The sequence below is a fragment of the Phalacrocorax carbo genome, chromosome 5, assembly GCF_963921805.1.
Source record: "Phalacrocorax carbo chromosome 5, bPhaCar2.1, whole genome shotgun sequence".
NCBI classification, from domain to species: Eukaryota; Metazoa; Chordata; class Aves; order Suliformes; family Phalacrocoracidae; genus Phalacrocorax; species Phalacrocorax carbo.
The window spans coordinates 26,528,776-26,536,180 of NC_087517.1; positions in this window are offsets into that span (position 1 = coordinate 26,528,776).

Below are 7,405 nucleotides of genomic sequence, written 5' to 3' on the forward strand. Positions count from 1 at the left end.
CTTTTTTTTCACTTCAGCTTGCTCTTTATGATTAAAGGGAGCTTGCAGTATGTTTCTCAAGTTTTGTGAGAGGCTGCAGAGAAAATGGTTCCTGATGTTCTCTAATAGAATTGAAAAAAGAGGTGTGGAAATAAAAAAAAAATTTAGTTTACACCCACCCCTTCTGGCATCTTGGAAAAATAACACTATGTGGGATTTTTCCATTATGTGTTATTGTCAGTTGTTCAGCCCTTAAATCAATTACATTTAATTTAAAATGAAAGCATAATAGAAAACAAGAATTTGGTTGGGAGGAGAAAACAAGGTTTTGGTTGATTCTTGGCATTGTAAAAAGAACAAGTGTTCAAACAGTCTGGAATGCTGCCTGAGTGGAAGCAACAGCAAAGGAAGGGAAAACACTTATTTCATGAATGGCAATGCTTTCTTTCTTGTGTCAGAGTACACATCTGATCTCATCCAAACCGATGCTCTGAGCCAGGTTGTATACTGGGAGCTTATTCCCTATTAAACAATTCTACGAGGGAAATTCAGCTCTGGTTTCACATTTGTGTAGTTGGGATCTGTACTTTGCCTCCAAATGCTTTGCAAAACAAACCTAACACTTTTCTTTCAATGATGGTTGCTCAGCAAAACTACTGTGCATAAGTGAAGTGTGAAAAGCTATATGTCATTACTTAATTGATTAAAAAAAAACCCCAACACAACAGACCTTTGGGAATAGATTAGAGTACAAGAGGCCTGTGAGGCAGCACTAGCAATCTGACACCTAATTTAGCATAAAAACTATTATTTAAGTATGGAAGTAAATTTTATATTTAAATCTAATCTAACCAAGAGACAGATGATACTTCCTCTTAACCACAAACATGTAGGCGCTGTGGTGTGGTGAAGTGAGACAGTGTAGGAAGCTATTGACAAGATTTCATCCTGACTCAGCTAAAGGAGTTGCCCGCAGAAAGCTGTTCCAAGTTTCACTACCGGTACAAAAATCTGTTCTGATGTGATGATACACAGCCTTTTTGCCCAGCCAACATATCAAGCCGCATAGTTCTCCAAGTCCTTATTAGCTTATTAAATATTTAAGTTGGCCTAAGTGTTTAAAACCACAAGTAAGCAATATTGACTGTTCCTGCACCTGAATATGCAAAATTGTTTTTCAGATAAGTAACCATTACTAAATCAGATTAAAAGAAGTTAAGCTGAAATATTCAAAACTAATGAGGTACTGTGGGCTAGCTGAGGAGGTACTCTATAGTTTATTTTGATTGGGTGGTAAGTCTAATTTTACTCAAGGCCAGTAAATAAGTCTTATATTTAGACTGTGCTTTTTATTTCTGAAAGCTATGTCTACGATGTAAATATGAGGCAGAGTATCTAAGAGACAGGCTAGGTTGTATATCCCATATCTGTATCCCAAGTGCATCTTAATAATGGTAAATGTAAAAAGAATTCAGAACAAGTTAATAAAGTATGCATAAACGCATGTTACAGACATGAATCTGATGTGAAGACATTTTTTACCTGTGGTTAGGTTACATCAGATTACATTTGTAATCAAATAGGAAAATCCCAAAGTAAAACGAAATATGTAGTTCCACAGAGCAGCTCTGTGGAAAGGAACCTGGGTGTCCTGGTGGACAGGAAGCTCAACATGAGTGAACAGTGTGCTGCTGCGGCCACGAAGGCCAACAGGATGCTGGGTTACATCAAAAAGGGCATCGCCAGCAGAGATAAAGAAGTCATTATCCCACTCTACTCAGCGCTTGTCAGGGCACACCTGGAGTACCGTGTACAGTTCTGGTCCCCGCTATACAAAAAGGATGTGGACAGGCTGGAAGGGGTCCAGAGAAGGGCCACCAAGATGATCAAAGGACTGGGAGGCCTGCCATATGGGGGTAGGCTGGGAGAGCTGGGTTTGTTCAGCCTTGAGAAAAGGAGGCTCAGAGGGGATCTCATCACCATGTACCAGTACTTAAGGGGTAGCTACAAGAAGATGGAGACCCCCTTTTTACAAGGAGTCCCATGGAGAGGACAAGGGGGAATGGACACAAGTTGCTCTTGGGGAGATTCCGATTGGACATCAGAGGGAAATTTTTCACAGTGAGGACAGTCAGCCATTGGAATAATCTCCCCAGGGAAGTGGCTGACTCAGCCACATTGGACACTTTCAAGAGTCGTCTGGACAGGGCGCTGGGCCATCTTGTTTAGACTGTGCTCTTCCTAGAAAGGTCGGACTAGATGATCCCCTGAGGTCCTTTCCAACCTGTGATTGTGTGATTTTCTCACTGATGACTGTCTGGCTATATCTCCTTCAGCAAAGAAATGAAACTACTAGCTCAAATTTCATGACTACCCCAGGTTTCTTGAGCAGGTTTTTTGACAAGTCAGTGGAGGAAAAAAAGTATAATGAAACATTTCCAAAAGGTTGCTCTTGTTGGACTGCAAGTGGACTACAACTTCTGTTAAGGACACTGAGTTGTTTTTTTTTTTTTTAACGGATAAAAGATAAGGTGTAGATTGTATTTTAAGTTCCTCTTTAGGTAGCTTATTTTTGAAGGCCTGGCATTACATTTAGCAGTCAAAGAAATTGAGGTGATATAGCACAAGGGCATATTCATTCTTCAGTTCTAGTTCAAGAGCTGATTTCACTTACGTGCTGATCAGCCAAGCCAGTGCAACAATATTAGTCAGGCTGTTTTTCATGTTTGGTGACAAGAATATTTTTTGTCACCTGTCTGTTAAAATATTTAGTATCTGGAAACTGCACAAGCATCATCTTACTTTATGCCTACACATGTGAAAAAAAAAAATTAAGAAACTAGATGACGAAGTAATCATGTAGCATGAAAAGCAATAGCCTGAATAAGCATAGAGGTGATTATGAAAGAAGCCACTGAATTCTTGCATGCCCTACAAACACCTACTTTATTTTGTGTGTTTATAAATAGTCTGTATCCAAAGATCTGAGAGTACTTTATAATACTAGTCAGTTATTGCAGTATCCTGCTCAGGGAAGTCATGTATTACCACAACCACATGCAGTAGGTATCATAGACGGAGGTTAGTTGCCCAGTATCACAGAACAATTAATGGCAATGCCAAAAATAAATCCAGTTCAAGCCTGCTGATCATGTTAAAACACAAGGAGAAGAAGCAAGAAACAAGATATGTCTACTACTGAAGGAAGTATTGTATAGAGATAACTGTACCAGTGCCCATTGGGCAGATGTGAATTATATCATGGCAGACAAATCCTTTGTTTTGTAATCTTTCTTCAGACATAGTGGCGCAGCAGCAGCTACAGTTCTGCATCCTCACATAGGTGGATGCACAATCCCACAAAGCTGTCCTCTAACACAGACACACCACCGACAGATGCTGGAAAAAAAGGGTTTAGCCATGCGGGCAGCATCCTCCAAAGGAAAGGCAGCATTAAGCCTACTTTAGGTCACACTGGCTTGTTTGTTTCCAGATTTGTCTTTGCAGTCCAATAATGCTAGATGATGAAAGTAGCTTCATTGTATGCAGTAATGTTTATGTGACAAATGAACGCTTGTTTTGGCTTAAAGATGTGCACGCTTCTCATAGGTAGTAAGTTTAAATGTAAACATACTATCTTAGCAAATTTCTCCCTGGAGTACTACTTTCACATTTCTTATTAGTAAATGCTTCACAGCTAACACATCCATCTGCCCATTAAAACTACTGCCAGTAATATTAGGGCAATTACAAAGGAGCAGAAGCTGGGATATTTCATATGCTTTAGCTGGTGATAGTAATTTAATAACATATTATTTCCAGATGGACACATGAAACACAGATTAAGTAGTCTGCACATCAGTGAGCAAAGGTCTGAAACCTGAAAGGTAAGTCTGTGGAAGAGCATGTAAAGCTATCATCGGAGTGTATGCTCCTTAATCTCTTTTGTGTTTCCTTTTCATCATTAACATGGCTCTAGTGAGAAGGCAGTGAAGTGGTACAAAGGAGCCAACTGTGCAACACATTCCCTTTTCATCAAATCAACAGATGTTGCTTGCATAAAGGTGAAAAGGGGGATGATGTCAACCAAAAGCCATGGAGAAGACAGTTGAACTCCACATCTTGTAGCCTTTCATTAATGTAACACTTACAGTACAGTTCAGCTTTTAATACTTTGATTGCTGGGCAAGTGTCACACTATAATACGACGTGTCCTGGCAGGAGATAAACCTTTATGTGTACTGTAGCACCGACCATGAATATGTATTATCGCCGTCTATTCTGTGGCAGAGAATAGAAGGAGGTTCCAACAGAGTTTACTTGAGCTGTAAACCTGGAGAGTATTATATAGGAAACATAGTAATACTGAGTGTGTGTATCTGTCTTCCAAATGGACTGTTTAAAGTGACCTTAAAAATAATTTAGAACAGCCCCACTGGTATGTTTTAGATACTTTTATAGAAAAGGACAATAGTGTTCCCTGTACCATTTAATTTTTTTTTCAAGTCCATTCTAATTGGTGAAGAAACTGTTCACACAAAAGTCCCATATAAATAAAATATAAAAGTCCATGAAAATACTTACCTCTAGAAGCTTCTTATTAAAATTTGCTCCTGAGACTACAGATAGTAGTGGAATATTCAAAAGGATCTCGCTCCACAGGAAGTAAAACATACTTTAAATGTGCGGAAATTAAGACATTTCAGGACTAGGCTTCTGATTAGTTCCCTCCTTGAATTTCTGAGTTCTCTAATTTTGATACGGTCTATTTATCCTGCTGCCCAGAGGGGTTTCCATAAGGAACCAATTAAGTTTCTGATACACAAGAAGTGACTACATTTTTTTGCTGCTTTACCAAACTGAGAGCTTAATGAAGTAAGTCTACACAAAATTAAATTACTGCCATAGCTAATTTAATTGTTCCCCTATACTGCGTAATTAAAATAGCATTTGTGAACTGATTTAAATTTTCACTGCACTTGAACTATGTAATAAAGAAGTCAATCCAACATGGAAGTATCGCTGCTGAAGCTAAGTCTGCTGAAAACCTTCATCTTACTTTTCTTCCTGCAGTGGTCTCTAAATACCATAATGCTTTGTGAGCAGCAATCACTGCAAGCATTATGCCAAGTGACCCCTGTACCTCAGCAAACTGCTAGACCAGGAGTTCACCGTGACAGTGGTACACTGTCCTCATACCCGGGAGCTCTGAAGTGATGTAAGTCATGGTACTGAATGACTGATTTCGCTTATACAAGAGAAAAAAGAAAAAAAAGGGTGGGAAAGGGGGGAGGGAAACTGTTAAAACCACTTCGGTAGTAAAAAAAAAAAAAAAAGCATATATGTAATAAGGACCATATTTGATACCATAAGTCGTTATTTTTGATATCTCCTGAAATATAACAGGATCTATATTGCACAGATCCTTTGTTTTCCAGGGAAATACTCATGCCATCTGCTGGAAAGTTACGGAATTTAGCAAGTAGGTTTTTTAGCCACATTTTATTTTGCTGGTTTTTAGGTGCTAAATTCCTGCACTTATTCCTTTGTAAAGATCTCTAGGTAAATGTAATATAGTTCAAACTTAAGTCAGGTGGTCTGGCAACTGACAGCAGGTTCTTGTACACTAGGAAAGTATTAAACAAATTACCAGCATAATTTGGTACTTATTATGTGGGTTTAACATTTCCAAGTGAAGCACCGACTCGGTTTATCCACTCAATTAACACTTAAATCTTCTTTTCTCCCCTCAACAGACTGGTTAGTCATACTAATTTTATGATATGGTTGACTGTGATGAGAAACAAATTAAAATCAGATCAGTTCATGTGGATTACAGAAACATCAAAATAATCTGCAGATGATTCTAGATTTCTGAATTGAAATTAGTGAGGTAATTCCACAATTTCAGTTCCCTGGACAAGACCCTAGTTTGCATGCACCTTACGTCAACCTGTAACTGCAACTTTAGACTCCCCATAATTACAGGTATCCAACATTCCTGCAGGGATAATGTAGGATAACTATCTAATAAAAAACCAAAAATTGTTATGGAGTTACCAGTAACTACAAAAAGCATTATGCATCCTCAAAGGTGACTCAGTAAGCAGGAGTCTCCTCTAGGTTTTACTATTAAATAATCTCCAGGTTCATATCAGTATGATGTAAGGAAAAAATAAGAGTATTTCAGCATCAAAATTCTCAACTATATATAGGTAATATTTGCCTGCTCTGTTACGAGTCAATGGCTAAAACCCATTCTGAAGAAACAGAATTCATGTTGCATATGAAGTAAACTATCTTGCTGTTCACTCCAGGTGAAGATATAGCAAAGAAACTGCAGAACACAGGGCTGAATAAGCTACCTTGAAACTGCTCCCCATGTTGAGGCTTGTGATGTACTTAGGTAAACTTACAGACACCTTCAGTCTGCTGGGGATGGGAAACTCAAACAGAAGCAGAAGAGAGCATGGTAGTTAGGAGCAGATGGCAGAGTTAAGATAGAGTTATAGGGACAGGAAAATCAAGTAAAAACCCATAAAAGTAGAGCATCATATCTTTACATCACTTAACGTTTTTTCTTGCACAGAATTCCACCTTCCAACTATAGATGAACATGCTCTGCAGATGAATCAGCAAATGAGGCTTCTGCCAGTAGGAGTGTTTGTTTATTTATTTATTTACAAGGGTCAGTGGGTATATAATTAGAGAAGCGATAACACAAAGAAACTATTATTGTGATCGAGGAAATGGGGAAACTGGAGGAATAATTTTGCCTCTGACACCAGCAACAAGTTTGTATATGATTCAGGAGGGCCAACTTAAGAACAAAGGTCATCATAGATGGATACTAGGCAATCTGGGGGGAGAGAGTGGGGGGAAATTTTTTTTGTCATATTTTTTCAATTGTGTTTTAGTAGGGGTTGCCTGGGTTGTGGTAAAGGTTCGAGTCTGACCTTATTCCAGTAACGTATAAAGGTGGGCTAGAAAAGTCCTTTTGTTGTTCTGTGAAGGATCCTGCCTAGCGAAGGCAGATGGGATACCTTGTTACTGTCGTTATGTGGCTCTGTGCTAAGGGGTACGGAAAGTTACAGCCCTGGCACTCCCCAGAGGTAGCCTTGAATCCACATGTGAGCAAGGATTTTCATCTGCACAACTTGGCGAGACAAGGGAAGATTTCTTTTTTTATTCAGGTGCTGATTCAGGCATAACGTGTACACAGCATGTTTTTCATTTCAGGGGAAATACCTTAGGTTCCTTCACTTGGATGTGCAAAGTTTTCTGAACATGGCATTGTTAATGTATTTGCATTCCTGTTCTCTGACCTGTGGCGTGAGGATGATACAAACATCTGCTGCGGCATTTATGGTAGATTATACAGTGTTAGCGTAACAGGAGTACCATGTAAACATATCAAATGAAACCA